Consider the following 24224-nt stretch of genomic DNA (forward strand, 5'->3'; position numbering starts at 1 on the left):
TTCTGTAGCAACCAGGATGATGGTCTGCACACACAGCGGAAATCCCATTTCTTTAGGTGATTATGAGAATTCAGTAAGATTGCACGCAAAAGGATCTGGCAGGATGTTCAGTAATATGACGTAACCGATAAATGTTAACTGAAATTGCTACACGATTCATTTATTTTCTAGCTTCACTGAGATACAACTGACACATGACATTGGGTAACTTTAAGATGTAGGTGTTGACTTGATAAACTTGTATTTTGCAAAATGATTGCTACGACCACAGTGTCAGCTAACATCTCCAACATGTCATATAATTACCAGTTTTCCCTTTTGCAGGTGAGACTATTCAAGATTTTCTCTCTTAACAACTTTCAATATAGAATAATACAGAATTATTAGCTTCAGACTTACTCATCGTATAGCTGGAAGTTTGTACCCTTTGACCAACATTTCTCCATTTCCCCCACTGCTCAGCCACTGGTAACCACCCTTCTACTCTCTGTTTCTATGAGTTCAGTAGTTTTAGGTTCCACATAGAAGTGATACCGTACAGGCTTTGTCTTTCTCTGATTTATCTTATTTAGCCTCATGCCCTCAAGGTCCATCCATATGGTCGCAAATGGCAGGATTTCCTTCCTTCCTGTGGCCGAATAATATCCCGTTATATATTTCATTACAGCACAACGTAATAATGCGACACATCGTATCTTCTTTATCCATTCGTCTGTTGACGGACACTTAGGTTGTTCCATATCCTGGCTACCGTGCATAGTGCTGAACTGACATGGAAGTGAAGATATTTTGTCAAGATCTTGTTTTCATTTCCTTTGGATCCATACACAGAAATGGGATTGAAGAATCATATAGTAGTTCTACATTAAACATTTTTGAGGAACCTCCACTCTGTGTCACAGTTTCTGTACCCATTTGGCTTTGTTTTCTTATAGCTTACTGAATTTCCTTAGAGCTGCTATTTTGATTTATTTGTCTGGTAAACTGCAGATCCTCATGTGTTCAGTTTGCGTACAGGAAGCTTATTACGAGCTTCTGGTGGTGTTACGTGACCTTGATTGTTCCTGTTCCTTGAACTTCTGCGTGGCTATCCTCGCGTCATCTCCTCCAGTCTTGACTGCCATCTCGAAGGCGGCCAAACTGGTTGTTTGCTGCAGCAGTGTGCTGGCACTTCTTCTCTGTAATCGTGGACTTCCCCAAAGGCTCTCTCGTGCACAGGCAATTGCCTAAGTCAGTGTTCTCCAGGAGCTTCTGGACCACAGCTAAGACGGGCTGAAGCCAGTTAAGGTGCCATTACAAGATCCACAGCTAGCACCAAGGTCCGTCTGCCTATTGCCTGATGAATTGATAGGTGAGACTCGTCCTGGATCCCTTAGCAGGTGGTGTTGGATGCCACAGTTACCGCAAACACACCCTTGCCCATGGATGCTGAACTTTCGCTGTCGGGGCGACAAAAATGAGGGACATCTTTTGCCATCACGATGCTGATGTAACTCCTCTTACAAGTAAATTACGACTTTGCTTCCTCTGCATATCACGTCTGCCCGACCAAGAAGGAAACAGTCTATTCACATCAATTCAGCAAAGGCAAGTCTCATCTGTTAGTAAATGCTAACCAAACCAGTTGTACAAAACAGCAGTTACTTGATTAAAACTTCCATTTCTTATCCGGCTGTTCTATGTTATGTTTATATCCCTACTCTGTTCTGTCTCCCATTCCCTTTCCTTGCCCTTTACATTCTCAGACCATTTTTAAAATACACATTGGATTGGTTTATTTGGTTAAAGCCTCTGGAAGGTTTGATTAGAATTTCTCAAATGGCTAGTTGAAACTGCATCCCATTTCTCTTTTGGCACCCTGGTGCAGGAAATGGTCTCAAATCACGCAGGGCTGGATGGAAACATGTGGGCCCTCTGGGCAGGCTAATCATTTGCTGACCTTTCAAATGGATATCCATGAGATATTTGTTACATGTTTATTTAGAGGTGAGGCTATAGAAGGTTGTCGGCAAGGCCTGGACAGCTGGCCTGGGTATGTGCCTGATCTGGCTGCGCGGTCTGTTCTAACCGGCTATTATCTCCATCCTCCCCACACTGTATTCGCCACGAAGAGGTCAGCCTGCCCAAATAGAGGGTGCTTCGGCGTTCTGTCATAGATACACAGAACATACTCTGTGCCGGCTTCTTGTTTTGTGTTGTTTTGTTTTTTGCGGAAGACATCAACTTTATGAAGACGGCAGGTCTCTTGGTGCGTAGTGTAGCGAGGATTTGCAGAACTGGTATCAGGAAACCTGGGCACTTGGTTTCTCTGTGCTCCTCTCAAATGCCTTCCAATTAAGAATGTTGGATAAAATTTCCTTAAAAGATCTTGTCTGTTACATTATTGCATCTCTTGGGCCTATGGAGCTGCATGATAAATCTGTACAGAGAAAAAAGGGAGAATACATAGGAGTTACAAGGGAAATCGCAAGGAATTAACCTATATCCTTTAGGTAAGTTAAAATATCATTCCGATTTATAAAAACGCTATGCGATCCAGAGCTAATACTGTAAAGATTTTTCTAAAATCTTGGGGAACTGGATCAGTGAGTAATAGATCACAAACCACAAGATTCATGAAAGAAATGAGAGCTTAACCAGCCATTGCCGTGTTGATCAAAGCACTGTATAATTTTTAAAGATAATAAAATGTGAATGTTTATATGAATGAAATGTGATGATGTCACCACAGCAAATGCATTCCTAGGTATTATGTATATACTTCTCAAAAATTTGTAGTCTGGGGGGCGCCTGAGTGGCTCAGTTCGTTAAGCATCTCACTTTGGCTCAGGTCATGATCTTATGGTTTGTGGGTTTGAGCCCTGCATCGGGCTCTGTGCTGACAGCTCAGAGCCTGGAGCCCCGCTTTAGATTCTGTGTCTCCCTCCCTCTCTGCCCCCTCCCCTGCTTGTGCTCGGTCTTTTTCTGTCTCTCAAAATGTTAAAAAAAAATTAAAAAAAATTTTTAGTCTGATGTTGCAAATACATAACGGAAAATTTCATCCAGAAAATAATTTTTATGATTATGAATACTCATTGTTTTCATGGAAGAGAAGTTTACTTGTTGACTGAATTACATTTATTGAGAAATAAGTAACAACATAAATGATAACAGAATGACAATGCAGTCATTAAATAACAGATGCCCAACAGTTAATCTGCCAAAACACCAGCTGAAAATCAGACAACGAAGTAAAAGAGATGAGTTCCAATAAAGAGAAAACTTTTCTATGGAGGAATGGGTGCGAGACATTCATAGTTTGGTTCTGCAAAAGCTTCAGGCAATGCAAAGTACAAAGACGAAGCCAGAATTTCAAGCGTAGAAAGAGACATTAGGTACCTACCTACATTGAACTATTTACTAGAGTGCCCTATTTATACATAGATACTGGTTATTATTATTATTTTTTTTACTGGATTAGATCTAGGATTTAATACTTATGAGAGAGTATTATGGCTTAAATAAAATGTTGCAGAAGTTATTTCTCTCGTTCTGAAGATTTTCTTATTGATTTCATTTTCTTTCACCTCCCTTCTTTTTCTTCCCTTTCTTGTAAGGGTGCTTTTTCTTATTTAAACTGCAGCGCTGAGGTGAGATATAGGGCATAGAGAGAATGCTGATTATTTTACAGTAGTTTGAAGTTTCTTTCTGCTGTTCATTTTTAGAAAGAAACGTATGTCGTTATATTCATCAAAATTAAGCAGTATTATGGAAAATAACTGTCAAATTATCACCAAATTGTGTCAGCTTCCCACCAAAAGCTGTCAGGTTCAAGGAAGTCAAAGAAAGGTGGAAGAACTGTTTAAATTGCAAGAGTCTAGAGAGTTGGCAGCTAAATGCAACGAATCATCCTGGATTTGATCTTGGACCTCTAGACAATTCTTTTCTCCAAATGGAATTATTGTAAAATTTGACAAAATCTGAATGGGTCCTGTGGATTAGACGGTCATGCTACATCAGTGTTTATTTCATTATATAGTTGGTGGTGCTGTGATTATATAGAATAGTGTCTTTGTATTTTAGGAAATATCCACCAAAAAATATCTAGAGTCACGTTTGCAATTTATTTTCAGTTAGTTCAGAAAAAAATTACACATATGTGTGAGAGAGACAGAGAGACAGAATGAGAAAGTAAATGTATAAACTATTTACAGTTGGGAAGCCAAACAAAAGGCATACAGGAATCTTTATACTATTCTTTTAAGTTTTTAATAAGTTGGATGTTATGTTTTTTAAGTAAAAAAAACAACAAAAATATTTTCCACCATATTCTCCACACCTTTCAGTTATTTTATTTTATTTTTCGGTGAAAGAAAAGTCAAGATAAATTAGCAAATGCTAAAAATTAATCATCCAGCTTCTGTAAATATTCTTTGTAATTCAGGAAAATCGATTTTGGATTTGAATGATCTCATTTTCAATCACAACTTTCCAAGGCAGTTTATGGCTTTTAGCTTTGTGCTTGTGTTTTACAAGATATAAGATTTACGAACACATTTCAAAACAGTTTTGCAATACAAAAATTCCTAATTTCATGTTGTTTTAAATGTATTACCCCTAAAATTGTCCTAATAAAGGATCTGCTAAACTTTAACAAAATATTAGACTTCTAGGCCATGACTATAAGCTTCATGGGAACATTGCTAAGCAAATGAGACATGGTCCATGAACTTACAGAATATTTAAAGCGTTCCACCTTAGGCTGAACTTCACTCAGATTTTTATTCCATTTGCATGCACATTAAGGCTTTTATTTAGTTTGATTTTATGCTCTTAATAACATATGGGTTTTGACAATGGCAGTTTTTCATATTCCTTTCCATACCCTTCCCCACCATGGCATTAGGTTTTAGACAGCAGAATGACCTAAGCTTCTACCGACTCTCCCTGTCCTACAATGCTGTCACCCCGTGGAGTGAGATAGAGAGTAAAGACAAAAATAACCAAGTAATTCAATTACAAATAAGAATCAATTAGAAAAAATTATCTTAAATTTGAAAATTTATTCACATAGTTACAAAGTTAAACACGAAATCCTTGACAAAGTTAATTCCTCCTTACTCCTGTTCTTTCCATCCTACTTGGCAGTTAGAGCTTCTTGGATGTGTAGATTGATGTTTTTCATCAAACTGGGAAATTTTGACCATTATTGCTTCAAATATTCTTTTTGTCCCCTCCTCTCTTTCCTCTCTTTCTGCGGCTCTCATTTTACATGTTTTGGAATGTGATCTTTTTTAAGGTTATAACTTTAGGAAAAGACACCTTCTAAGATATAGGACTGAGTATCCAGGCACAAATCTGTCAACACTTAACAAAACACTACTTTTTTTTTTCTGTAGGTATTATGATGTAATGGTTTATTTTTCTGTGCTATAATGTTCCATTTAAAATACAGAATGGAGAACATAAGTTAAAATTATTCCGTTCATTTATTGCTAACAAAACATGTAAGAAATTGTGCCCATGAGACTTCAGACAGGATCCATCCTAGAGTTAATGAATTGTAGTTGGACTATGCATTGAATCAAAAAAAAAAGCCTTGATTTCAAATTAAGAATTAAAGAATCATTGGGGCACCTGAGTGGCTCAGTTGGTTAAGTGTCTGACTTCGGTTCAGGTCATGATCTCACAGTTTGTAGGTTCGAGCCCCGCGTTGGGCTCTGTGCTGACAGCTCGGAGCCCGGAGCCTGCTTCGGATTCTGTGTCTCCCTCTCTCTCTGCCCCTCCCCTGCTCACACTCTGTCTCTGTCTCTCTCTCAAAAATAAATAAACAGTAAAAACATTTTTAAATAAAAAATAATAAAGAATCATTTATGTTTGCACTCAGAGATTTAGGGACTTTTATTATTGCATACCGGATCATACGTTACAGTTCTCTTTCTTGTTTTTATTCATATTATATAGCATTATATCAACAGAATAATAGAAGAGTCAAGCTTTGGAAACCTTAACTTTCAAGGAAAACTTGGAATTTGAAATGAGCATGCTAATGATTTTTGAGCTCCTACAAACCGGGAAGATTTGCCTGTCGGTAGCAAAAAGTTATAGAGACTGTATTAGTGACGGTTCTCTAGAGAAACAGAATCAACAGGAGATATCTTTACATGTACATGAAATGCAGACATATGCACATTTATGTTATGTTATATTTATTATAGGAATTGATTGATGTGATTATGGAAGCGTGGGACATTCCAATCTGCCCTCTGCAAGCGGTAGACTAGGAAAACCAATGGTGTAAGTCCTAGTCCAAGTGCAAACGCCCAGGTACCAGGACTGCTTATGTCTGAGGGCAGGAGATGATGGATGTATCAGCTCAGCAGAGAGCAAATCTGCCCTTCCTCTGACTTTTTGTTCTACTCAGGCCCCCAACAGATTGGATTATGCCTACCTGCATTGGTGAGGTTGATCTTTATTCTGTCTACCAAAGCAAATGCTCATCTCTTGTGACCATGCCCTTCACGGACACACTCAAAAATAATGTGTTATTGCTCTCTGGGCATCCCTTAGGCCAGTCAAATTGACACATAAAATTAAACATTACAGAGACTAACAAAGTGTTAAATGTTAATGATATTAACTAGGTTTAAAAGTATTTTCCACACACACCAGGATGGCTAATATAAAAACAAAAATGAAACGCACGCTCGCAGCGAGTGTTTGCAAGAATATGGAGATGGAGAGATTGGAAGCCCTGTGTCCCACTGATGAGAATGTAAAATGGTGCGGCCACTATGGAAAATAGTATGGAAGTTCCTCAAAAGATTAAAAATAAAACTACCGGACAATCCAGCAATTGCACCGAATGCGTGTACTTGAAGAGATATTTGTACAGCCATGTTTACAGTATCAAAAAGTGGTAGCCAAAAAGTGGTAGCAATCCAAGTGTAGGTACACTGGTGGGTAAATGGAAACACAAAATGTGGTGTATACAAAGGCTAGAATATTTATCATTCAGCCTTAAAAGGGAAGGAAATTCCGACACATGCCACAACATGGATGAACCTTAAGGACATTATGCCCAATGAAATAAGCCAGTTACAAGAAGGCAGATACTGTATGATTCCACTTACATGAGGTATCCAAAGCAGTCAGATTCACAGAGATAGTAGAAAGCTGGTTGCCAGGGGCTGGGGGGACTGGGAATGGAAAGGTGGTTTTTAATAGAGTTTCAGGTTTATGAGGTGAAAAAGTCCTAGAGATCGGTTGCCCAATAATGTGAATACCCTTAACAAGACTCAACTCTCGAAAATAAAATGCTAAATTCTATGCCGTGTGCCTTTTGCCACCATTAAAAAGAATACTCTTGTGTATGTTTCTGATGCTACAGCAGTCTTGTGAGATTTGCGGGAAGGAAGAATTGACATAGTTCATCCATGTTCAGAAAGGTGAACCTGCTGCAAATCAAAGGGTAGTTAAATGTTGGGACTGTGGGAGAGGATTGGGAATGGACATTTACAGTGCTCCTTACGGCACTGATCTAAGCGTGTCACACAAAGACTTCACGTCTATTTGTTTCCTTTAGTTCTCCCAATAATCTTCTGAAATAGAAATTCATCTCCCCATTTTCAGAGAAGCTATCTGAGGTTTAGAAGAGGTAAGTGATTTGCCCAAGATCAAAGACCCAGGAAGAAGCGACATCTTCAAGGCACAGACGATTCACACTGTTCTAGATTCGATATTGCCGGAATTGGGGTGTGACGGACAGCGGAGTACAAACCCTGACCCCCCTGCCTCAAAGATGGGACAACTCTACGGGGCGATCTGTTGTTCTAGGCGCCCATCCCCACAGGGTTCAGGCTAAGTTTGGATTCTACCTGAGGCAACAGCCAACAGTGTTAGAGTGGGACACTAGAGTCGGATCAGATCTTGGCTGGCACCGGGGACCCATCCTTGCTGGTAGCGGAGGCACCGGCGCGCCCCATCATGGTGTCACTGCTAAGGCACGTGTCCACTGCAGTGGCACCCGAGCCGAAGGGATGCACCGCGGTGGAGTATGTCTGGAGTTCGAAAGGTCTGGTGGGGAATAAAACATACAAAGATGGCGGAGTTGCATAGCCACAGCTGTTGCTGTCTGGACACCAATGATGCACGAAGAAAGAAAATGGCAGGCTTGGGCTAACTGCAATTTTTAAAGGGAAGTGTGACAATCAGAGAGATTTTGTGCACATTTAGAGATCCCTACCACCATGCCCAAGCCCTAGCCTCCACTGTCTTCAGCCACAGGGCAGAGAAAGCTCCAGGTCAGGCACAGGACTGAATTGTGAATGACAACCATCGGGGAACGCTTAATTCTCAGCTGACCTTGGTTGCCTAGACCACGGTCAAGGTGCTGATAGGGAAGGGATGGGGATCTGAAACTTGAGATGGGGAGTCCGGCTAGAGTTTCCTGAACTTTCTTGCTCATGACCTCTTGTTGTGAGATGGACCCCTGCCTGGCTCCTCTTTATTTGAAGATTGCAAAAGCCTCAAACGGGGCAAGCACTTTAAAAACAGAAGATCTGCTCCCAGCTCCCCTCTTGAACACCCATCAATATCTAGCGTCAAGTCTCAGTGTATCCTGACTGTGAATGTGCGGGACCTGGTGGAGGAGGAAAGGGATTCTTTGCCGAAAGAGCAACCGTGTGTGCTAACATGTACCAGCAGGATCCAGAAATGTCTGCCTGGGAGTGGATCCCGGGGGTGTTGAATCAAAGCGTCAGAAGACAAATCTAGGTAAGGGAGAGGTTGTCAACATCGGGATGCTGTTTGGTAACACAGTCAACAGCACCCTGGTGAGGGCCCCAGAGGACTATTAACACCCTGTTGGGATGGCTTTTAGATGTGTGAAAAAGTGAACACCTCATTAAACAAAGTAGAGATGCCAGAAATGCTGTGACTGGGCTCAGAGGGTCTAGTTGTTGTTAAGCCCATGATTTCACCTGGCGAAACGGGGTAGGGCATTTATTTCTTTACCGCAGGCACCAGAGTTGCTCTTAGGGAGAGAACGGCCTTTACGTGGAAGGTGAGTGATGGTGTGGGAAGAGGAAATGACTTAGCAGAAGCCAAGCAAACAGAAAAGACAGTCGAACTTTCCAGTGCAGGAAGCGACTAGGTACTCTTGGTAGCCGAGCTGGTGGCTGGGAGAAGGGAGCAAAGGACGAAGACAGAAGGCCTTATTACCATGAGGTACTGCCATCCAGCAGTGGCTGTAGCCTCCACAGGTGGTCCTCCAACAGCTGGTATTAAGCTGTCGTCAAAGGTACCAAAAAAAATCCCTCTGTCTTCCCAAACTCCCACTCACACGAATGTCGAGGGAGATGGCATTTAATGGATTCAGAGGAAGAAATCTCAATGCCACGTGAGCGACACAGTTCTGAGCAACACAGCTCAGCAAGACATTCCCTAAGCTGAGCTAACATAGTGGCTCCAAGAACTCGATAGTGGAGCTGACTAGAACTTAAGTGCTCCTGGACTTCTCAGGGATCCCCGGGGTGGGGGTGGGGATGGAATTTCCAGTATCTGCCTTAGGGACTTTGAGGTCATCTTCCCTCCAGGAGTGGCCAGACTTCGAATGCAGTCTTGGTTCTACTAGTCTGGGGGTTCAGGGAACGGATTCTGGGGAAATCAGTGTCTCACTGGTTCTTTTCTGAAGAATGGGTTTGGCTCAGCCGGCAATCCAGTGAAGGCGTAAGTCAGGTTGCTGGAAACTGAGGGATTTAATAGGGAGGGAGGAAGGATGTAGGTATGAGATAGCTATGAGTTGTAGCAGGAAAATGGGAGAGAACCAAATGCAAATGATAAATTGACCGTGGCTGGGCAGGTCGCTTAATTTTCTCCCATTTAGCTTCTGTAAAGAGAAAAATTTGCCAGGTGATGTGAGTTCACCTTATAATTCTATACTTCTAGTAGTCACTGAGTTCTGTAAATTCAGCATGCAGACACATTTGCCTTAAATCTATGTTACAGACTGAACGTTGGCGTCTCTCCAAAATACAAACATTGAAGCGCTAACCCCAAGTATGATAGTATTTGGAGGTGGGGCCCTTGAGGCATAGTTAGGTTTAAATGAGGTCATGAGGTGGGGGACCCACATGTTGAGATTAGTGTTTCATAAGAAGAGGAAGAGGGGGCAGGGCTCCCTCTCTCTCTCTTGATCTCTCCCTCCCTCCCTTTGTTCACCTCCCTGTCTCTCCACTGTGTGAGGACACAGGGAGAAGGCAGCCATCTGCAAGTTGGAAAGAGACCTCTCACGAGGAAGTGAACCCTGAGGGACCTTGATCTTGGGCTTTCTAGTCTCCAGAACTGTGGGAAAACAAATTTCTGTTGTTTAAGCGCCCCCCACCTCAAGTCTATGGTATTAGCATGCTATGTCTTACTATAGCAGCCAGAGCTAAGACATCTACTAACCCCTTCTCTTTACCTCAGATGCCAAGATTCAGATGCCAGGAATTTTCCCATAGTCTACTGGGCTAGAAAGTAGTCCCTGGTCCCTCAGTAACATCAAGAAACTTGGCGATGAGGGTGCCTGGGTGGCTCAGTAGGTTAAGCGGCCGACTCTTGATCTCGGCTCAGGTCATGATCCCACAGTTTGTGGGATCGAGCCCTGCATCGGGCTCTGCACTGACAGCACAGAGCCTGCTTGGGAATCTCTCTCTCCCTCTCTCTCTCTGTCCCTACCCATCCTGTGATGGGCTCTCTCATTCTCAAAAATAAGGAAACAAACATTAAAAAGACCCCAATTTGGTTATTAATAACCACTCCTTAGAAGCAGAATAGTGTAGAAAGAGAACCCAGGATGTATAATCAGAAGTGACCCTGGCAGAATCATGATCTCATTTCTTTAATGGGAGAATAAGTACTCCTGCCTTATCAGATGTTTCTGAGGTTCAAGCATAACTGTTTGCACTGCAAATAGCAAATACTTGTTACATAATTCTGCTTATTATGACTTTTATAAAACAGAAACACACACAAATACTACAAGATTTTTACAAACGGACAAATGAGACACATAAAAGTGAATTAAGTTTTCCTCTCAGGACAAGAGCGCAAAAGAAAATGCCTAAAACCGGCCCACTGTTTTTTGTCACTTACTTATCTTACTTATTTTGGATATCTGTCTTGTTTGGGTTGTGATTTTTTCTCTTTCACAGAGTTATTTCATTTTCAGAAATAGGCCTAACACATCACAATAAAGCAAAAAATATGGTCTCTTCATGATTGACTCCAACATGGCAGTGAAAGGTGAATGTCAGAGAAGAGATAAGAGGAGGGAGGAAGTGAAGTGTGACCGGGAACAATGCTGGTCTGGATTTCTGACAGTTCTCGCAACACGTATTGTTTTAACTATCAGTTCTTGGGTGGAAAAAGTAGTTAGCAGTAACGTTCCCAAGAAGCAACAATTAGAAGAATGTGGCATTCAATCTTCGTTAAGAAATCAAGGGCACAGGGGCGCCTGGGTGGCTGTCAGTTAAGCATCCAGCTCTTGATCTCAGCTCAAGGTCTACATCTCAGGGCTGTGAGTTCAAGACCGGGGTTGGGCTCCACACTGAGCGTGGAGCCTACTTAAAAAAAAAAAAAAAAAGAAGAAGATGGAAATCGAGGGCACGAAAAGGCATATTCATACTCAATTAAACTGAGAAGTCTCTAACACACTAGTGGGACTTGGAAAGTATCGTGTCCTTGATTTGTCCCCACCGGGACAGCCTATTAGTGATCGATGACATCTCTCACGTACGTATTCCCCACCCATCGCCACGCTCCTTGAACACATTTTATTCTGAAATTCACCCCACTTCGCCTCTCTCTTACTCTTAATTACCAACTATTGTGGGTAGTCGTCGTTCTCAACGTAGCATGCTTTATTTATGTACCTTGGTCACAAAACTCAGATGTAAATTAAAGGAGAATCTCTTACATAGCTTTATGCTAGTTTAGCTTTCTTATTTTAGTGCTGAGAACCTACATGGAGTCCAATGGAAAGCATGCTGGTTATTATACCTCATTGCTTACATTAGTGAGGTAATATCAATAAGAAATAAATACGATGGTCAAAACGTGGTCTCAGAGACAAATGGAACCTAGTAGACTTAAGAGACACTTTACACAGTGTTCTATTACAAACGCAAAATACATTGGACACAATGAAGCTATAGCTTGAATTATAAATTGATTAATAATGTCACTGAAAGGAATCATGACGTATTTGCAAATGGTATCGACAAACAGAAAAATTCTGTTAATAATGATCTACGCTTATGAGCTGAGAAGGAAAAGATAAAGCAATTGTCAGACTGTATATGGAGCTTTTCCAGGATAGAATACTGTTATGTTTTCTCCCCACCAATGAAAAAGGGAAGCAGAGAAAGGGAATAACTTGTTGTTACTAAACAAGTATGCTTTGGTTTGAAAGGGCATAAGGGTTTACAGATAATGCTGAACTGTCTAGAGAAATATTTTGATTTCCATTATTGCCAAATATTTTCTTCCCAAGTACACAGGAAAGCTTCCTGCTTTAGGAAATAAAGACCAGTGGAGAGCTACTTTTGCCCCGATGCACAGGGGTTGGGAGTGTGGCAGGGGATATGGTGGGGAGGTGCACTGTAAGACTTACACGGGTGGCCAGAAGGTGGGGCTTCTTTCTTGCATAACGGACTTGCTCACATTCTGTTTGTGATCCAATTAGACACTAAAACTTCTCCACGAAGAACAAGCCAAGTGACTTAATATGTCTCCCTGGTCAGGTACTAGCTCAAGAGGAGAGAATGAATGACTGTAACTTCCCATGCGTTTTCAGTTACATCCGTCCTGACGAGTAACTTTCAGGTCACGAAACTCTTTCATTTAAGGGCCAGTATTAGGAGATTAGGGGAGGGGCAATTTCTCTTTGTCCTTTTGTCTACACCCAAATAAATAGTGCCTTCTCCCCCCTTTCTCTACTTGTTTTTGAAGTAAAGACATAATGACTCGGCCTTGAATTGGGGTAATGGAGAATTGATATAGGCTGCCTGCAACATTTTCTAGTTAAATTAGTCATGCTCTCATTTTTGGAAGACACATCATATCTTGCAGGTAATGGAAATAATAACCTCTCATTTCTACTCACCAAATGAGTCAGTTTTCTTGCCATCATTTTTCAAGGAAGATTTTGAGTCAGGGGCAACTTTCGTTATTTTTCTACTCTTCCATCCGAGAGAATCTGCAATCTAGTGATGTTGGATGGAATGCCTAAACTCAGAGCAGTGCTGAAAATAAATACATACAAAAATCACCAACCAAGCACAGAAAACAGAGATCTGTCTAAAGTCTTTATTTTTACTATGGACAATGAAGATTTTTTTAATTCTAAAATTAAAATTATTGCACACAAAAGAGCAGTGAATTTAATAAAGAAGGAAATGGCAAGAACTGTCAAGTCTGAATTTTGTCTTTTTCAGTGTCCTAAGTCACAGAATTTCATCAACCCCTCATTTAACCTTGTATCAAAAGGGGGGATACACTCTTTGAAAAGAGGATTTTAGGGCTCCCCTGCATTATTGCAGAACTATTTTCTCTCAACATCACGAACTTGTTTTGAATCACATCCAATTGTTCCCTGTTGGAATTCAGACACTCAGGAGTTGACAACAAAGTCTGCTTCCTCTAACGCTGGCTTCTCAGGGTGCATTCATACTACTCTTCACAGAATTGTACCAAAACCTCATTTGGGATGGAAGCTATATTTTCAAAATAGAAACTGATGAAGAACACAATGTCTTATATTTCGTCTGTAGCTAATCATTACTTTTTTTCAAAAATCACATACAGGGTTTGAAAAATAATAACAACCAAACAAAAATAAAATACCAAGATCAAACTAGAACAACACCCCTTTTAGCCTCTCTGACTCCTTCCCTCCAGATGCAGGTGGAACTTGAGAGGCTGCAGTGACTGGAAGGCCTGAAGTTTCTGCCTCCTCTTTCTAATGTGTTCACTAGATTAAACTTTGGATCTTAGTTTTAGGAAGCAAATGATGAAATCTATCGAGCAATGAGTTTCTTGCCCTCCACCCTCCCCATTTAATTCATCTGATCTCGGGGATATCCTGTAGGGCGGGTGACTTTGGTGAACCTCAGAGCAGGACCCTACCAAGCTACTCTTGTGTGGCCTGGGAGGAGAGAAGAGGAACGCTATTCCCTAAATGTTTCATCTGTTCCATAAACAAAACCCTGATTTTGTAATAAAACAATCTTTCCCCTGACTCTAATCCATGCTCTGTCATTAACTATTTGGGAGACATTAGAGAAGTTAATGACTCAAATATGAGAGTTCCATAGTTGTAGATTTGAATTCAAATTCCCATAGTTAATAGCTCTGTGACTTTGGGCAAGTTTATTCAACCTCTCTGGAACCTTAAAATGGGGATATTAATATTTATCTCAGAGGGTCGTTGGGAAAATTAAAATTTGCCTATTCCTAACGTACATCATTTTGTGTGTGATATTAGGGAAAGTTATTTTTTTCTCTTGGGTTCTCAATTATCTTTTCAAAAACAAGTAAGCTGATTTTGCTAATATTCTCTGAATTTCTGATTTATTGGTAAGTCTTTGGGTTTCTTTCCAGGTTCTCTATAGATTATGATTTCATAATGTTAGAGAAGATTGTATTCATTAGTTCAGTCCAAATGCTTTGGCTACTGCAATTTATAAGATCAATATTTATTTACTCGAGATACCCAGGTATGGTTATGTTACCAACTGACTTGACCGTAGACAAGTTATTTAACCTCTCTTTCATCTTCAAAAAGGAGATTATAACACCTACTTCACAAAGCTCTTGTTAGAGCAGATGAAATAGTATCTGGAAAGTACTTACGATAGTGCCTGAGGTATACAAGTGCCTAATAAATGGTAAAATTATTTTCATTATTCTTACTAAAAAAAAAAATCTAAAAGGTTTGTGACAAATTATACAAAGGAAAATGGGTCAACCCGAAGAATATAAGTGGTAGAAAGAAGTGACATACGTGTCATATACACAGGTCAAATATACTCATTGGACATTTGGAACGTGGGAAAATTCTCAAATTCAGGCTGATGGCCCACTTATTTTAAGCAATTTTTGGCGACTCAAAATTCTAGGCAAACAGAAAGGTCACATAACCTTTCAGATTTTAGTAGAGTATATTGGGCCCTTAGTATTGAAAAAGAAATAGGTAATTTTCAGCTTAGTGTTTAGGTAGCAGGGTCTGCACCCTGTAGCGTTATCTGCCAGCAAAGGGCCTGGAGTTTTCTTCTTTGTGATAAATACTGTAAGGGAGGCCCCTCTTGATGGAAGCCCAGTTTCCTACCCTCATTGTATTCCATCCAGCTTTCATGTTTGTTGGGTCATTAGCACAGATTCCACCACTGAAACTTCTCTTTCTTCTCTCCACCATTTTCTTTCAGGTACTATCTCTATTAAATCTATCTGATAGAAAAACTGCCCGGTGAAATAGAACTACAGGGCCATCCAGAGCCAGGGAATGGCTGACTTCCCCTGGAGTATTTGCTAGTAATTGAAGTAAGCAGTATTAACCACTCCCCAAACAAGCAGTAATTTTTTGTATATAAAAATTATTTTTTATTATGTAAGCAAAACGTGTGTGTGAAAAGTCAAGGGCTCAATGATACTGGATGGGACAGGTTTCCCCCGCTACCCATGAGTAGAGCTTCCTCTGAAACCTGTCATAAAGCGAAACGTCATGAAGAAGCAGTTACCAGTCTGTAAATGTGAAAATCCTCAAATTTCTTTGGGTGAGCGAAAACATGTTGTAAGGTTGGTTTTTCATAAAAGCCGAGTGGCACAAGGCAAACTTTTGGAAAGCGGGGAGACCTGTATTTGATCAAGGAACACCAAGTTTTGAATCCTTTGTTGACGCAGCTCTCTCATTTTCTCCCGAAGACGTAACCCCAGGGAATAACAGACACGTGAAGTTGGAAAGAAGTACATTCTCCTGAGTTGGGCTTTAGCTCCAGACACCCCTGCAGAGCAGCAGGGACTGGGATGGACTCCTGGGAGGGCAGGCTTCCCTGAGGCTGGTGACCATGCCGGGCCTGGAGCAAGGCACACTGTGTGCTGTTGGGCTGGCCCCCTGCACACAGGTAGGTCTGGGAACTTGCGTCGCAATGGAACAAGAAACCGCTGCACCAGCCAGTGTACAGTAGAGAGCACATATGCTCATTTAACGCCCTGTGTCTTCATCTCTAAAGTCTGAGCGATCTTCCTTCTCAGGACAGAGCGAAGGGGTGGGATGGGGAGGAAAGGACTCCTAGAGCAGCATCTTCAACCAGTCTGCTCATTAGAGGACATTTAAAAGACACTAGCATCTGGGTCCTATCTCAGACTAGCCAGAATCCCTGGGGGTGGGGCTTAGACATTTAAAGAAAAGCTTCTGTGGTGATTAAGGGGTGCAGCCAAGATTGGGAACCACTGTCCTAGACGCTAACAGTATTTGTTATAAAAAAGTGAAAAACTACAGTCAGACAAATACAGTGATTTCACTACCCCAAAATGATGACCATTGCCATTGTGGTCTTTGTATCTCTATCTATGTCTGTTTCTGTCTCTATGAGATATTTTCAAACAACGTGAAGAATTAATTGCTGCAACCTAGTAATTGGTACATGTAAAATATTTCTCTTATATAATTTGTTCTATTTCTGAGTGTGAGTCTTTCCCGAAGCTGTTTGCTAAAAATGGAAAAACACCTCTGTCTCGGTCCATGGGCTGCTATAATAAAAGAGCATAGACTAGGTGGCTTATAAACAACAAACATCTATTTCTCTGGAGGCAGGAAATCCGAGAGCACCAGCAGGGGCCGGTGAAGGGTCTCTTTCTGGTTCATACCTGGCGCCCTCTCGTTGTGACCTCACATGGTCTCTCTGGAGCGTCTTTCACATGGCACTAATCCCTTTCTCAGGGCTCTACCCTTCCAAGCACCCCTGAGAGGCTCCACCTACTAATCCCATCCCCTTTGGGGATCAGGATTGTAACATATGAATTTAGGGGGACACAAACATTCTGTCCCCAGCAACCTCTCAAATATGTTCCTTTCTATTTATTCAATTCTTTCCCTATCTTGCCCTTTTCCATACACACACACACACACACACACACACACACACACACGGTGCCTATTTATTTTTGAGAGACAGGGGAGGGGTGGAGAGAGAAAGGGAGACAAAGGATCTGACAGTGCAGAGCCCGATATGGGGCTTGAACTCATGAACTGCGAGATCGTGAACTGAGCTGCAGTTTGGTGCTCAACCGACTGAGCCACCCAAGCGCCTGTCTTGTCCTTTTCTTTAAACTGTGTCGCCTGGCAGGCAGCAGCTGGGGGTCTCAGTTCTTGGGTCTGCACAGGCCTACCCTGCCTTGACGCAATTTCAGGCCCTCACCTTACGGCCGCGTCATTGGTTCCCTCCAGGAAGGCAGCTGATCATTTTACTGCATCCAATACTTAACCGTGAACCCTTTCCCCAGGCTGTAGTGTGGTTCAGAGTCTGCGCTGTGATCTCAGGAGGGAGGCGACTGTGGTGGCCTGAATTAAGCAAGGTGTCAGGCAAGAGGTGGCATTTGAGGCGGGCCTGAAATAACTTTTAGCGGTGGAGAGTACCCAAGAGTTAGGGAAGGCAGCTGTGAGTAGAAGGAATGTAGCAGGCGAGGACCGGAAGCGGGATTTCTGGATGCAAGGACAGACTGCTGCGAGAGGAGGTTCTGGTCTGGCCCAGACTTCCCAAAAGGCAACTGTGGGAGATGTGGCTACAGGGGACGATCACGGATAGGTCCCCGAAGCTTCTCCCTGACAAGCAAAGGAGAGTCAGCATTTTATTTTGTGGACGCTGGGGAACCAATGAAGCATTCTCTCCAGGGTGTGACAATAAAACAGTGCTTTATGAACGTGAATTCGGTAGCCATGGGTAGAATGGTTTCAGGGAGAGGGGTTACAAAGCTATTGCCTTAGCTCAGGCAATGAGATTGAGGGACTCGACTAGGGAAAAGGCAATGAGGGATGGACAGATGGGGGCGGATGTGACCAACATGCAAATGTGGTCCCTTCAGGATGAAGTCACAGGATGCCGCTGGCTTGTGGCAAAGAAGTGGAAGATGAAAATGCCGAATCCAAGCCTGGGCAACTGCAAGAATGGTGATCCCATGAACGGAGCCAGGAATGCAGGACGAGTGGGTCTGGAAGTGGAGACAACCGAGGGAGATGTTACAGATACTATGGATAGCACTGCACAAGTATTTTAGACAACAACTGCAAGGAAAAGCTCGGCACAGAGTTTTGAACTCTACACCCCCGGAAGAGAAGAAGGGTTCCAGTGTGGTAGGGTTGGGAGGAATGAATTAGAACAAAATGCCCATCTGGCTACATTTGGAAGGGAGGTTAGATTCGAAATCTTCTCAATCCATTTGGCTAGGCGGGTAAATTTCTTAGGAGATCTCTCAGGAGATTGTGTTTATAGCTCCTTACATAACCATCAAATATTAACTTTCTGGCAAGGAAATTCTATGCCAAATAAAGAGGATCCCTTGTGTTAATTATTACACCTAAGTAGAAATAAATGCCAAACAAGGTGGTTCTTAAAGTTTACTATTTTTTTTTTTAAAGAGAGGGGGGAGGGACAGAGGGAGAGAGAGAGAAGGAAAGAGAGAATTTCAAGCAGGCTCTGTGCCCAGAGCAGAGCCTGATGTGGGGCTCGACCTCACGACTGTGACATCATGACCTGAGTTGAAATCGATAGTTGATGCTTAACCAACTGAGCCACCCAGGTGCCCCAGTTCTTAAAGTTTAAAAAGGACTACACTGGAGCAGCCTTTCTAGAGTCCTATTAATGTTTTATTGAGGAAATATCCCTATTTACTTCTGAGTAAGGCTTAATTCTCTCCGTCAGGGCAGTTTTTCTTGCGAAACAATTGATCTGTTCCCATGGTTCCCCACTTCCAGGTCTCCCAGAGGTCTTAATGACAACTCAACAAACCTGTTACGGAAAATATAGATGGTATTATTTTAAGTGGATTTTTTAAAGATAATTTGAAAAAAGTCATGGCAAAAATTGTACCAGTTTATTAGGTAATTTTAACATTAGGCTGTTTTGTAATCCTCTTTCTAGAGTATTCAGTTACGGTGTATGGGAATATGGATAGTTATATCCTGAACAACTGAACAGGGGCTTAAAATATTTTACAAAACAGCAGTCATTTTTCCCCGCACATATATGGTATATGTGTACCAAATTCTGTGTTAAGTGCCTGACATAAAATGTTTCACTTATCTCTACATAACTTGCTGAAGATGATGCTATTATTAACATCGTTCTTCAGCGTGTGGGGCTTGTGTATTTGGAAATTCAGCTGCTTGTGAAAATTTATTTGTAATCCCAAATCAATACTTGTGGCACCTTTGCAATTACTCGTGGATGTGCACACGTGCAGAGCAGGAAAAACTCTGGGTTGCTCAATGCACATGTTCCCAGGTGAGGTTGGACAAGATGAGGTTTTACCTTCTTGTTCCAGCTCTCAGACTGTAAACAAGTATCCTTTTTGCTGTCTATGTAGCACTGTGTGTGTGTGTGTGTGTGTGTGTGTGTGTGCATTTTTGTGTTTTATGTTGGACATTTCATTGTTAAAACATTGTTTAAAGCAAAGGGCTGACGTGCTGTCCAGTGTTCCTAGGAGCAAGAAGGCCACGATGTGCCTTGTGGGAAAAAAGTGTTAGATAGGCTTTGCTTATCATGGGTTACAGGCTGTTGACAGTGAGTTCAATGTCAATGAGTCAATATTAAGCAAGGCATCTTTACACGAACACACATAAAACAAGCCTATGTATTGACAAGTCGGCAAAAATATTGTAACCAGAATCTCGTAGGAACCTAACCCTGTATTTCCTGTGGGAACAATGGCTCAGTGATTCAGTGTTCACTAATTCCGTATCTCTAGCAACTTTCTAGAATATAACTATTGTGAATAGGAGAATCACTTGGTGTCTCTATGTTGCTTGCATATGAGGAAGCTGAGGCCCAGGGTCACATGCCTAAGGGCTTTCTGTAGGTAAATGGCATGGCTACGATTCAACTGGGTGGAGTTTAATGACTTCAGTGCTTTGCTGCCACCAAAACCTAGTTTAAAACTGTGCTTTGGCTCCTTCCCATAGTCTCCTGTGGTTGATGTTTTTTATTTCAGCCATTTGCATCCTGAGGAACATTTCTTCCACTGTGAGTCTGAATTGCTTCAATTCCTATCTGCACTGGTACATAGCCATCGGCGCTGTGCTTGTCAACAGACTAGTGCTGGGTGTTCTAGACTTCTCAGCTGCCACATCACCCGCTCTGCTGAGCCCACAGGGCATGAGTGCCTGTAGCACCTGGACACATGGGCAACAGGATGCTAGGGGCAGAGGAAAAGTCAGCCCACGTATAGGGTCAAAGGAATGGTCAACCTTTGTTCTTATTCCCAGCAATTCTGAGCACAGCACCTGCAGGAAGCTTAGTGTTATTGCCTACATTTTACTCCTTAGCTAACATTTTATTCCCTAGGTCTTTGCTCCTACCCACTAGTCGAAATATTCATCCAAAGTTCCCGCTTAAGGGAATCGAAGCATTGTAATTTGTTAACACAGACGTAGCAACAGCACACATTCCCACCTAACACATCACAAAGGTGACACACATAGTGGCAAGCCTTTGCTGTCCCCGAGCTCGGAGCTTCCAACCACTGACACTACATTTCTCTTGTTTTAATGTTTATTTATTTTTGAGAAAGAGAGAGAGAGTGAGCGAGCACGAGCGCACGAGTGGGGAAGGGGTGGGGGTGGGGGACAGAGGATCTGAAGTGGGCTTCAGCACTGAGAGCAGAGAGTCTCATTTGAGGCTCAGACTCTTGAACTGTGAGATCATGACCTTAGCCATGACCTGGGCCACCCAGGTGCCCCTAACATCTACACTTCTGAATTTACTTTACTGTTTAGGAAATTTCTTTTTTGTGAATACAAAACTAATAGATATTTATTGTAGATTATTCGGAAAATAGAAGAAAGCAAAGAGAAGACTATAGAAGGCATTGCTTGTCCGTTCTTCGCATATAACCGCACTTAGTGTCTGGGTGTGTGTCCTTTCAATTTTTTCTCCCTTAGAGTTTATATAGTTGAAAATGCTGCCTTCTAAGCTTTTTCATGTAATGTTATACTACAAATATTTTCCCATCCAGTCAGATAGACTTAATACTAGTAAATGATAGCAAAAATAGTCCAGTATATGGGTTCACCACAAATTAAAGATTTCACATAGCTGTCTATTCAGGGTTTTTACTTATTTTTATATTATAAAACAACTCTACAATAAGAATCCTTGTAGCTAAATCCTTGCGCAAACCTCTAGTTATTTTCTTTGGAAAAATTATTAGAAATGAAATTGGTAGATCAACAATATGCACATTTTTGAGGCCTTTGAAAGGCTCACACTCAGCTGCAGTGTAAATATTGGTTAGATTCAAACATCTTCTACTCTTTAACTGAATTTCCTGCATGCCAGCAAATATATTAGTGGTATGGTGGACAGGCAGGGTAAGGCTTAGAGAAATATACTTCAAGGACAGTGTTTTATAAGAAAAGTCGCTACCTGTTAAATCTTCCAAGTATTGATGGCAGAAAGGTAAGGGCAGGCTAGAACCAGATTAAATGTGTGTATGTGGGAGCTCTGTTTGTTTGGTAGCTGCCATATTTCCCCCTAGCAAGTTCCAGACCGTTCTGACTTCGGATGTATATTTGAACTTGCCTGAAACAGCTGCTGAACTGGGGTACTGACTTTTGAACACTTGATGCTGATTTTCTACTCAGGAGCTGCCTCTTGACTTTAAGTGGTACAATTCCCCAAAAATACTCATCTAGAGCTCGGAAGACTTTTTAGCAAAGTAACTTTCGCAGGTGTAGTCGCTGTAGGGTGGAGCTCTGTTGGAGAAGTTCTCCTCAGTGATGAGATAAAATCATTTAGCACCGGAAGACCGTATCTGCAGCTGCCCGTATCTATTTCCATCCCTTGGAAAGAGAACTATTGTGTCGTCAGGGTGAAAGAGCTTTGGCTAACTTGTGACCATTGTCCCTCGAGAAAACCACCACCACCACATCAATCTTTCTGCTTGGAGAGTGATTAATGATCGATTCTTGGGACAGGATCTGTGTCCTTTACATCCAACAATAGAGACAGAGTTGGGCCCACACGAATCTCTTTGTAAGTGAATCAAATGCAACCAAGCCGTGCACATTGTCTACATGTCGGACCACAATTTCCTTTTGGGATTTGAACAAATCAGATGGCAGAGAGCAATGGCATCCTTCCTTTCCACCAAGAGAATGTTTATCAGGCACAGGATTAGTTTATGCGTGCCCAAAGACAAGAATGTGGTCAGTAGCTAACGGTGGCAATGAATGGTATTTACTCTGGAACAGCGCTTGCCATGAAAACTCTCTTACGCGTTGGCAAGCGCCCCAAATGCTGGCCGTGGGGCTGGCAACAGCGTGTGGCAGGGCTGTTTGTCTTTGAGGCCACTACTTCCCCTTCTTGTCCACGTACTTGATCTATCTCCTCCCCACTTCCTCTCTTGCAACCTGGGTCACAGAGAAGAAGGATGCGATAAACAACTTCCAGTAAGATAATAATTACGTGTGTTACTCCTCCCTAGGAATATTTTAATTTCAGAGTAGGTTCATGAGGAGGATGCCCTTACCAGAAAAGCAATTTCCAACGTGTGCTTCGCTGCCACTGGCGTGTATATGTATACGTTTATAGACAGGGATGCTTCCTTTGGGGGTAAGAGGGTGAAACATGTCAGAATCATGGGTAGAGGAATATATTTCCGTAATGGAGTTATTTTTATTTGGCCCAAGGGATCGTTGATCCATCTCACAAACTGTCAGTGTAAATAGCCATGTGGTTAGTGGAAGATTCACTCTTTTAAAACTGATAGTTCTCTACATGCCATCCACTGTCCTACGATTACAGTGAAGATTTGATAAGTATTAAAATCACTGACTATTTTCCTGCATTGTTAAAAAAATTCTTCGTGGTTCCTTTCAGCAAATTTCTGCTCGATTATCCTGGAAATGTTTCCATAGCTCATTGTTTTCTTTCTCAACTAGGAAAAAGTTTGCTACAGTTCCTAGGCGCTAGGGGAACACCGAGTAGGTGAGCAGTGATAAGATAAATGGATCTGGTCCTCTGTTTACACTACAACAACTTCCTGTTCTTTTAGAATTCAAATTTCTTTTTTTGACAAGTATCTACTCATAAAAAGCAAAGAATGATTGAAGGGACTATTCAAATAAAGAGGAGCTTTTCTAGTGTGATTTTGTATTAGGTGACTTTTAAATTACTTTCTGCTTTTATTAAGAAGAAAATTTTATTTTATCCTGTTGGTAACAGGCAATATACATTCAGATGTACAGGAAACACTTCATGTGTTTTTGTCTTTAATTTTGTGTAGAGGAGTAAATTCTCAAAAAGTAATTAAAAATAATTTCTTCATTCTTTTCGGGCAGTTGTTAGTGTCTATTGTACAGAAAAAGCTCAATACATGTTTTGATGTTATTTGTTACCTAATTTCTAATGACTTTATTTCAATGTACTAGAAGCTTCTCACAGGGTGGATTAAGCTACCAGGGTTCTTCTTCAGTATGAGAAAATAGTTTAGTGACATAAAAGAGAATGTGCCTTCACACATTCTTAAACTCATTCTTAACGAGCTTAAACTCAACAGCTTTTGTTGAGTTTACCTAGCACAGTTCAGTAGTTAAGATCCAGGTAAGGTAGTAAATATGACACAAGACCAAGGCTCTGCTCAGAGGTTCTTCGTTTCCTAGGCTGTTCCCGAGGAATTCATTTAATTTCTCAAGTTCCATCAAATGTGGCTCTGATGTTTTAGTTGATTCACTCCTTCCAGATACCAATAGCATTCACAAGTATGGAGTCCATTAACATGTCGGCATTGTGCCGTTTTCTAAAACAGATGAGAGCATTTAGAAAGGGCATTAACACCACCACCACCACCGTCAACAACTTGATCTGGCTTGGGTTGAAGGAAATTCATCTTTGTGGGATTTCACAGGGCAAAGGTGGAGTAGAGATGTATCTACCAGTCATGCTGTGGTTTATTAAAAACATGGGATCCACAGAGGACTGAACTCGCAG

At 41.6% G+C, this 24224-nt stretch overlaps 1 long non-coding RNA gene across 2 annotated transcripts in view; it reads right to left on the reverse strand.

Annotated features, from left to right (window-relative positions):
• The window catches only part of LOC113594749 (uncharacterized), a 77303-nt gene that overhangs the window by 11466 nt on the left and 41613 nt on the right, over positions 1-24224 (reverse strand). For both annotated transcript variants that reach the window (XR_008292606.1, XR_003415187.2), the window contains exons 2-4: positions 13127-13265; positions 7857-8055; positions 400-2419 (exon numbers count right to left, since the gene is read on the reverse strand). This is a non-coding gene — a long non-coding RNA (uncharacterized LOC113594749). The remainder of the gene's footprint in view (positions 1-399; positions 2420-7856; positions 8056-13126; positions 13266-24224) is intronic.

This window comes from Acinonyx jubatus, chromosome F2, assembly GCF_027475565.1.
Source record: "Acinonyx jubatus isolate Ajub_Pintada_27869175 chromosome F2, VMU_Ajub_asm_v1.0, whole genome shotgun sequence".
Lineage (NCBI taxonomy): Eukaryota > Metazoa > Chordata > Mammalia > Carnivora > Felidae > Acinonyx > Acinonyx jubatus.